This window comes from Triticum urartu, chromosome 7 (assembly GCF_003073215.2).
Source record: "Triticum urartu cultivar G1812 chromosome 7, Tu2.1, whole genome shotgun sequence".
In the NCBI taxonomy this organism is placed as follows: Eukaryota; Viridiplantae; Streptophyta; class Magnoliopsida; order Poales; family Poaceae; genus Triticum; species Triticum urartu.
In genome coordinates this window covers 81,951,713-81,962,701 of record NC_053028.1, presented here as the reverse complement: position 1 = coordinate 81,962,701, position 10,989 = coordinate 81,951,713, and positions in this window count along the sequence as shown.

Here is a 10,989-nt window from a genome sequence, read left to right as displayed (position 1 = left end):
AAATAGAATCATTCAAGAAGCAAACATATGCAAACAATGCAAACATAACAGCAATCTGCCTAAACAGGACAGTCTGTAAAGAGTGCAGCAAGATCCATACTTCCCTACCTCCAAAAATTATGAAAGAAAATTCCCACTGTATTAAATTTATCAGAGCTTATTATGCAAAAGGTTTCAACATTTTATCACATTCTGACTTTTCTAGGGAATTTTTGCAACAGCGGTAAACTTTCTGTTTTCAAACAGCAACATGTGGACTTGTAAAATAGGCATAGTAAAGGCTATCAATGCCACTTTTATTGAAATAAAAGATGCAAAACATTGTTCTAAATAACAGCAAGCAAATCCTAACAAAATAAATTGACGCTCCAAGCAAAACACATATCATGTGGTGAATAAAAATATAGCTCCAAGTAAAGTTGCCGATGAACGAAGACGAAAGAGGGGATGCCTTCCGGGGCATCCCCAAGCTTAGGCTCTTGGCTGTCCTTGAATATTTCCTTGGGGTGCCTTGGGCAACCCCAAGCTTAGGCTCTTTCCACTCCTTATTCCATAATCCATCGATTCTTTACCCAAAACTTGAAAACTTCACAACACAAAACTTAACAGAAAACTCGTAAGCTCCGTTAGCGAAAGAAAACAAAACACCACTTCAAGGTACTAATGAACTCATTATTTATTTATATTGGTGTTAAACCTACTGTATTACAACTTCTCTATGGTTTATAAACTCTTTTACTAGCCATAGATTCATTAAAATAAGCAAACAACACACGAAAAACAGAATCTGTCAAAAACAGAACAATCTGTAGCAATCTGTAACTAACGCAAACTTCTGGAACCCCAAAAATTCTAAAATAAATTGCTGGACGTGAGGAATTTATCTAATCATCTGCAAAAATAATTAACTAAATATCACTCTCCAATAAAAAATGGCAGCAATTCTCATGAGCGCTAAAGTTTCTGTTTTTTACAGCAAGATCAACAAGACTTTCCCCAAGTCTTCCCAACGGTTCTACTTGGCACAAACACTAATTAAAACATAAACACTCAATCATAACAGAGGCTAGATAAATTATTTATTACTAAACAGGAGCAAAAATCAAGGAATAAAAATAAAGTTGGGTTGCCTCCCAACAAGCGCTATCGTTTAATGCCCCTAGCTAGGCATGATGAATTCAATGATGCTCACATAAAAGATAAGAATTGAAACATAAAGCGAGCATCATGAAGGATATGACTAGCACATTTAATTATTACCCCACTTCCTATGCATAGGGATTTTGTGAGCAAACAACTTGTGGGAACAAGAATCAACTTGCATAGGAAGGTAAAACAAGCATAACTTCAAAATTTTAAGCACATAGAGAGGAAACTTGATATTATTGCAATTCGTACAAGCACATGGTCCTCCCTCATAATAATTTTCAGTAGCATCATGAATGAATTCAACAATATAACCATCACATAAAGCATTATTTTCATGATCTACGAGCATAGAACATTTACTACTCTCTACATAAGCAAAATTCTTCTCAATCGGAATAGTGGGAGTATCATAAGAGACTCGAATACTATAAATTGTTTCCACATTAAAAGAGTAATGTTCAGAAAAGGGTAATCATAATTGTTGGAAATATGCCCTAGAGGCAATAATAAAATGGTTATTATTATATTTCTTTGTTCATGATAATTGTCTATTGTTCATGCTATAATTGTGTTATCCAGAAATTGTAATACATGTGTGAATACATAGACCACAACATGTCCCTAGTGAGCCTCTAGTTGACTAGCTCGTTGATCAAAAGATAGTCATGGTTTCCTGACTATGGACATTGGATGTCATTGATAACGGGATCACATCATTAGGAGAATGATGTGATGGACAAGACCCAATCCTAAGCATAGCTCAAAGATCGTGTAGTTCGTTTGCTGTAGCTTTTCTGAATGTCAAGTATCATTTCCTTAGACCATGAGATTGTGCAACTCCGGATACTGTAGGAGTGCCTTGGGTGTGCCAAATGTCACAACGTAACTGGGTGACTATAAAGGTACATTACAGGTATCTCCGAAAGTGTCTGTTGGGTTGGCATGAATCGAGACTGGGATTTGTCACTCCGTATGACGGAGAGGTATCTCTGGGCCCACTCGGTAATGCATCATCATAATGAGCTCAATGTGATCAAGTGGTTGATCACAGGATCATGCATTATGGTACGAGTAAAGTGACTTGCCGGTAACGAGACTGAACAAGGTATTGGGATACCGACGATCGAGTCTCGGGCAAGTAATGTACCGATTGACAAAGTGAATTGTATACGGATTGATTGAATCCTCGACATCATGGTTCACCCGATGAGATCATCGTGGAGCATGTGGGAGCAAACATGGGTATCTAGATCCTGCAGTTGGTTATTGACCGGAGAGTCGTCTCGGTCATGTCTGCATGTCTCCCGAACCTGTAGGGTCTACACACTTAAGGTTCGGTGACGCTAGGGTTGTTAGGAAGACTTGTATGTGATTATCGAATGTTGTTCGGAGTCCCGGATGAGATCCCGGACGTCATGAGGAGTTCCGGAATGGTCCGGAGGTGAAGATTTATATGTAGGAAGTTGTCATACGGTCACCAGAAAGGTTCGGGGGCATATCGGTATTGTACCGGGGCCACCGGAGGGGTTCCGGGGGTCCACCGGGAGGGGCCACCTCTCTCGGAGGGCCTAATGGGCTGTAGAGGAAAGGGCACCAGCCCTACATGGGCTGGCCGCATCCCCCCTTGGGCCCATGCGCTTAGGGTTGGGGGGGAAACCCTAAAGGGGGCGCCCCCCTTGCTTGGGGGGCAAGCCCCCTCCCCTTGGCCGCCGCCCCCCTCTAGATCTAATATAGAGGGGGCCGGCCCCCTTCCTCCTTCCCCTATAAATAGAGGGGCAAGGGGAGGGCTGCACACAACATCCAAGGCGCAGCCCCTCCCCTCCCCAACACCTCTCCTCCTCCGTAAGAGCTTGGCGAAGCCCTGCCAGAGTACTGCAGCTTCACCACCACCACGCCGTCGTGCTGCTGTTGGAGCCCTCTTCCTCAACCTCTCCCTCCTCCTTGCTGGATCAAGGCGCGGGAGACGTCCTCGCTCCGTACGTGTTTTGAACGCGGAGGTGCCGTCCGTTCGGCGCTAGGATCTTCGGTGATTTGGATCACGACGAGTACGACTCCGTCAACCCCGTTCTCTTGAACGCTTCCGCTCGTGATCTACAAGGGTATGTAGATGCACTCCTCTCTCCCTCGTTGCTAGATGACTCCATAGATTGATCTTGGTGATGCATAGAAAATTTTAAAATTCTGCTACGTTCCCCAACAGTGGCATCATGAGCTAGGTCTATGCGTAGTTACTATGCACGAGTAGAACACAAAGCAGTTGTGGGCGTCGAAATTGTCAATTTGCTTGCCGTTACTAGTCTTGTCTTGATTCGGCGGCATCGTGGGATGAAGCGGCCCGTACCGACCTTACACGTACGCTTATGTGAGATTGGTTCCACCGATTGACATGCACTAGTTGCATAAGGTGGCTGGCGGGTGTCTGTCTCTCCCACTTTAGTCGGATCGGACTCGATGAATAGGGTCCTTATGAAGGGTAAATAGAAATTGACAATTCACGTTCTGGTTTTGGCGTAGGTAAGAAACGTTCTTGGTAGAAACCTATAGCAGCCACGTAAAAACTTGCAACAACAATTAGAGGACGTCTAACTTGTTTTTGCAGCAAGTGTTTTGTGATGTGATATGGCCAAAGGATGTGATGAATGATATATGTGATGTATGAGATGATCATGTTCTTGTAATAGGAATCACGACTTGCATGTCGATGAGTATGACAATCGGCAGGAGCCATAGGAGTTGTCTTTATTTATTTATGACCTGCGTGTCAACATAAACGTCATGTAATTACTTTACTTTATTGCTAAAGCGTTAGCCATAGTAGTAGAAGTAATAGATGACGAGACAACTTTAAGAAGACACGATGATGGAGATCATGATGATGGAGATCATGGTGTCATGCCGGTGACAACGATGATCATGGAGCCCCGAAGATGGGGATCAAAAGGAGCAAATGATATTGGCCATATCATGTCACTATTTGATTGCATGTGATGTTTATCATGTTTTACATCTTATTTGCTTAAAACGACGGTAGCTTAAATAAGATGATCCCTCGAAATAATTTCAAGAAAGTGTCCCCCCTAACTGTGCACCGTTGCGAAGGTTCGTTGTTTCGAAGCACCACGTGATGATCAGGTGTGACAGATTCTAACGTTCGAATACAACGGGTGTAAGCCAGATTTACACACGCAATACACTTAGGTTGACTTGACGAGCCTAGCATGTACAGACATGGCCTCGGAACACAGAAGACCGAAAGGTCGAGCATGAGTCGTATAGAAGATACGATCAACATGAAGATGTTCACCGATGTTGACTAGTCCGTCTCACGTGATGATCGGACACGGCCTAGTTAACTCGGATCATGTTATACTTAGATGACTGGAGGGATGTCTATCTGAGTGGGAGTTCATTGAATAATTTGATTAGATGAACTTAATTATCATGAACTTAGTCTAAAATCTTTACAATATGTCTTGTAGATCAAATGGCCCACGTTGTCCTCAACTTCAACGCGTTCCTAGAGAAAACCAAGCTGAAAGACGATGGCGGCAACTATATGGACTGGGTCCGGAACCTGAGGATCATCCTCATAGCTGCCAAGAAAGATTATGTCCTAGAAGCACCGCTAGGTGACACACCCGTCCCACAGAACCAAGACGTTATGAACGCTTGGCAGTCACGTTCGGATGATTACTCCCTCATTCAGTGCGGCATGCTTTACAGCTTAGAACCGGGGCTCCAAAAGCGTTTTGAGAGACATGGAGCATATGAGATGTTCGAAGAGCTGAAAATGGTTTTTCAAGCTCATGCCCGGGTCGAGAGATATGAAGTCTCCGACAAGTTCTTCAGCTGTAAGATGGAGGAAAATAGTTTTGTCAGTGAGCACATACTCAAAATGTCTGGGTTGCATAACCGCTTGACTCAGCTGGGAGTTAATCTCCCGGATGACGCGGTCTTTGACAGAATCCTTCAGTCGCTTCCACCGAGCTACAAGAGCTTTGTGATGAACTTCAATATGCAGGGGATGGAAAAGACCATTCCTGAGGTATATTCAATGCTGAAATCAGCAGAGGTAGAAGTCAAAAAGGAACATCAAGTATTGATGGTGAATAAAACCACTAAGTTCAAGAAAGGCAAGGGTAAGAAGAACTTCAAGAAGGACGTCAAGGGAGTTGCCGCGCCCGGTAAGCAAGCTGCCAGGAAGAAGCCAAAGAATGGACCCAAGCCCGAGACTGAGTGTTTTTATTGCAAGGGAAGTGGTCACTGGAAGCGGAACTACCCCAAATAGTTAGCGGACAAGAAGGCCGGCAACACGAAAGGTATATGTGATATACATGTAATTGATGTGTACCTTACTAGTACTCGTAGTAGCTCCTGGGTATTTGATATCGGTGCGGTTGCTCACATTTGTAACTCAAAGCAGGAGCTGCGGAATAAGCGGAGACTGGCGAAGGATGAGGTGATGATGCGCGTCGGGAATGGTTCCAAGGTCGATGTGATCGCCGTCGGCACGCTATCTCTACATTTACCTACGGGATTAGTTTTAAACCTCAATAATTGTTATTTAGTGCCAGTTTTGAGCATGAACATTATATCAGGATCTCGTTTAATTCGAGATGGCTACTCATTTAAATCCGAGAATAATGGTTGTTCTATTTATATGAGAGATATGTTTATGGTCATGCTCCGATGGTGAATGGTTTATTCTTAATGAATCTCGAGCATAATGCTACACATATTCATAGTGTGAATACCAAAAGATGTAAGGTTGATAATGATAGTCCCACATACTTGTGGCACTGCCGCCTTGGTCACATAGGTGTCAAACGCATGAAGAAGCTCCATGCAGATGGACTTTTAGAGTCTCTTGATTACGAATCATTTGACACGTGTGAACCATGCCTCATGGGTAAAATGACCAAGACTCCGTTATTAGGAACAATGGAGCGAGCAACCAACTTATTGGAAATCATACATACTGATGTGTGCGGTCCAATGAGTGTTGAGGCTCGCGGTGGCTATCGTTATGTTCTCACCCTCACTGATGACTTGAGTAGATATGGGTATGTCTACTTAATGAAACACAAGTCTGAGACCTTTGAAAAGTTCAAGGAATTTCAGAGTGAAGTTGAGAATCAACATGATAGGAAAATCAAGTTCTTGCGATCAGATCATGGGGGAGAATACTTGAGTCACGAATTTGGCACACACTTAAGAAAATGTGGAATAGTTTCACAACTCACGCCGCCTGGAACACCTCAGCGTAATGGTGTGTCCGAACGTCGTAATCGCACTCTATTAGATATGGTGCGATCTATGATGTCTCTTACCGATTTACCGCTGTCATTTTGGGGCTATGCTTTAGAGACTGCCGCATTCACTTTAAATAGGGCTCCGTCGAAATCCGTTGAGACGACACCGTATGAATTATGGTTTGGGAAGAAACCTAAGCTGTCGTTTCTAAAAGTTTGGGGATGCGATGCTTATGTCAAGAAACTTTAACCTGAAAAGCTCGAACCCAAATCGGAAAAATGCGTCTTCATACGATACCCTAAAGAAACTGTTGGGTATACCTTCTACCTCAGATCCAAAGGCAAGATCTTTGTTGCCAAGAATGGGTCCTTTCTAGAGAAAGAGTTTCTCTCGAAAGAAATAAGTGGGAGGAAAGTAGAACTTGATGAAGTATTGCCTCTTGAACCGGTACGTGGCGCAGCTCAAGAAAATGTTCCTGAAGTTCCTGCACCGACTAGAGAGGAAGTTAATGATGATGATCATGAAACTTCAGATCAAATTGCTACTGAACTTCGTAGGTCCACGAGGACACGTTCCGCACCAGAATGGTACGACAACCCTGTCTTGGAAATCATGTTGTTAGACAACGGTGAACCTTCAAACTATGAAGAAGCAATGGCGGGCCCGGGTTCCGACAAATGGCTGGAAGCCATGAAATCCGAGATAGGATCCATGTATGAAAACGAAGTATGGACTTTGACTGACTTGCCTGATGATCGGCGAGCCATAGAAAATAAATGGATCTTTAAGAAGAAGACAGACGCGGATGGTAATGTGACCATCTATAAAGCTCGGCTTGTCGCTAAGGGTTATCGACAAGTTCAAGGGGTTGACTACGATGAGACTTTCTCACCCGTAGCGAAGCTGAAGTCCGTCCGAATCATGTTAGCAATTGCCGCATTCTATGATTATGAGATATGGAAAATGGACGTCAAAATGACATTCCTTAATGGTTTCCTTAAGGAAGAATTGTATATGATGTAGCCGGAAGGTTTTGTCGATCCTAAGAATGCTGACAAGGTGTGCAAGCTCCAATGCTCAATTTATGGGCTGGTGCAAGCATCTCGGAGTTGGAACATTCGTTTTGATGAGATGATCAAAGTGTTTGGGTTTATGCAGACTTATGGAGAAGCCTGCATTTACAAGAAAGTGAGTGGGAGCTCTGTAGCATTTCTCATATTGTATGTGGATGACATACTGTTGATAGGAAATGATATAATATTCTTGGAGCGCATAAAGGCCTACTTGAACAAGTGTTTTTCAATGAAGGACCTTGGAGAAGCTGCTTATATATTAGGCATCAAGATCTATAGAGATAGATCGAGACGCCTCATTGGTCTTTCACAGAGTACGTACCTTGACAAGATATTGAAGAAGTTCAAAATGGATCAGTCAAAGAAGGGGTTCTTGCCTGTATTGCAAGGTACGAGATTGAGCACGGCTCAATGCCTGACCACGACAGAAGATAGAGAAAAGATGAGTGTCGTCCCCTATGCCTCAGCCATAGGGTCTATCATGTATGCTATGCTGTGTACCAGACCTGATGTAAACTTGCTATAAGTTTGGTAGGAAGGTACCAAAGTAATCCCGGCATGGAACACTGGACAGCGGTCAAGAATATCCTGAAGTACCTGAAAAGGACTAAGGAAATGTTTCTCGTTTATGGAGGTGACGAAGAGCTCGTCGTAAAGGGTTACGTCGATGCTAGCTTCGACACAGATCTGGATGACTCTAAGTCACAAACCGGATACGTGTATATTTTGAATGGTGGGGCAATAAGCTGGCGCAGTTGCAAGCAAAGCATTGTGGCGGGATCTACATGTGAAGCGGAGTACATGGCAGCCTCGGAGGCAGCACAAGAAGCATTTTGGGTGAAGGAGTTCATTACCGACCTAGGAGTCATATCCAATGCGTCGGGCCCGATGACTCTCTTCTGTGACAACACTAGAGCTATTTCCCTTGCCAAGGAGCCCAGTTTTCACAGGAAGACCAGGCATATCAAGCGTCGCTTCAACTCCATTCGTGAAAGTGTTCAAAATGGAGACATAGAGATTTGTAAAGTACATACGGACCTGAATGTAGCAGATCCGTTGACTAAACCTCTCCCTAGAGCAAAACATGATCAACACCAGAACTGCATGGGTGTTTGATTCATCACAATGTAACTAGAACATTGACTCTAGTGCAAGTGGGAGACTGTTGGAAATATGCCCTAGAGGCAATAATAAAATGGTTATTATTATATTTCTTTGTTCATGATAATTGTCTATTGTTCATGCTATAATTGTGTTATCCGGAAATCGTAATACATGTGTGAATACATAGACCACAACACGTCCGTAGTGAGCCTCTAGTTGACTAGCTCGTTGATCAAAAGATAGTCATGGTTTCCTGACTATGGACATTGGATGTCATTGATAACGGGATCACATCATTAGGACAATGATGTGATGGACAAGACCCAATCCTAAGCATAGCTCAAAGATCGTGTAGTTCGTTTGCTGTAGCTTTTCTGAATGTCAAGTATCATTTCCTTAGACCATGAGATTGTGCAACTCCTGGATACCGTAGGAGTGCCTTGGGTGTGCCAAACGTCACAACGTAACTGGGTGACTATAAAGGTACATTACAGGTATCTCCGAAAGTGTCTGTTGGGTTGGCATGAATCGAGACTGGGATTTGTCACTCCGTATGACGGAGAGGTATCTCTGGGCCCACTCGGTAATGCATCATCACAATGAGCTCAATGTGATCAAGTGGTTGATCACAGGATCATGCATTACGGTACGAGTAAAGTGACTTGCCGGTAACGAGACTGAACAAGGTATTGGGATACCGACGATCGAGTCTCGGGCAAGTAACGTACCGATTGACAAAGTGAATTGTATACGGATTGATTGAATCCTCGACATCGTGGTTCATCCGATGAGATCATCGTGGAGCATGTGGGAGCCAACATGGGTATCCAGATCCCGCAGTTGGTTATTGACCGGAGAGTCATCTCGGTCATGTCTGCATGTCTCCCGAACCTGTAGGGTCTACACACTTAAGGTTCGGTGACGCTAGGGTTGTTAGGAAGACTTGTATGTGATTACCGAATGTTGTTCGGAGTCCCGGATGAGATCCCGGACGTCACGAGGAGTTCCGAAATGGTCCGGAGGTGAAGATTTATATGTAGGAAGTTGTCATACGGTCACCGGAAAGGTTCGGGGGCATATCGGTATTGTACCGGGGCCACCGGAGGGGTTCCGGGGGTCCACCGGGAGGGGCCACCTCTCTCAGAGGGCCTAATGGGCTGTAGAGGAAAGGGCACCAGCCCTACATGGGCTGTCCGCATCCCCCCTTGGGCCCATGCACCTAGGGTTGGGGGGGAAACCCTAAAGGGGGCGCCCCCCTTGCTTGGGGGGCAAGCCCCCTCCCCTTGGCCGCCGCCCCCCTCTAGATCTAATATAGAGGGGGCCGGCCCCCTTCCTCCTTCCCCTATAAATAGAGGGGCAAGGGGAGGGCTGCACACAACATCCAAGGCGCAGCCCCTCCCCTCCCCAACACCTCTCCTCCTCCGTAAGAGCTTGGCGAAGCCCTGCCGGAGTACTGCAGCTTCACCATCACCACGCCGTCGTGCTGCTGTTGGAGCCCTCTTCCTCAACCTCTCCCTCCTCCTTGCTGGATCAAGGCGCGGGAGACGTCCTCGCTCCGTACGTGTTTTGAACGCGGAGGTGCCGTCCGTTCAGCGCTAGGATCTTCGGTGATTTGGATCACGACGAGTACGACTCCATCAACCCCGTTCTCTTGAACGCTCCCTCTCGTGATCTACAAGGGTATGTAGATGCACTCCTCTCTCCCTCGTTGCTAGATGACTCCATAGATTGATCTTGGTGATGCGTAGAAAATTTTAAAATTCTGCTACGTTCCCCAACAATAATCATGACAAGTTTTGTAAATATAATCATCACTACTTTTTATAGAATTTGTATCATCACAATAATTATCATAAGTAGGAACCTTGTTCTCATCATAATCGATTTGAAACCTCTTCCAAGATAGTGGAATCATTACTAAATAAAGTCATGACCTCTCCAAATCCACTTTCATAATTATCACAATAAGATTCAACATCGTCCAAAATAGCGGGATCATTACTTCCCAAAGTTGACACTCTTCCAAACCCAGTTTCATCAATATAATCATCATAAGTAGGAGGCATGCTATCATCATAATAAATTTGCATATCAAAACTTGGGAGACTACAAATATCATCTTCATTAAACATAGCTTCCCCAAGCTTGGGACTAACATTAATTGCAGCAAATATATTCTCAAAAACATCATATTCATCAAACATAGCATCCCCAAGCTTGGGCGTTTTCATATCATAAGCATAATCACTCTCATCATCAATAGTATGGATAGCACCAATAGTATAGCAATTATCATATTCTTCCAAGCAAGTGCCAAAAAGATTTTCAAGATCATAAGAAGTATCATTATCTTCCCAATCATAATCATCACAACATGCAATAGGCGTAACGAGATCATCATCAAATGCAT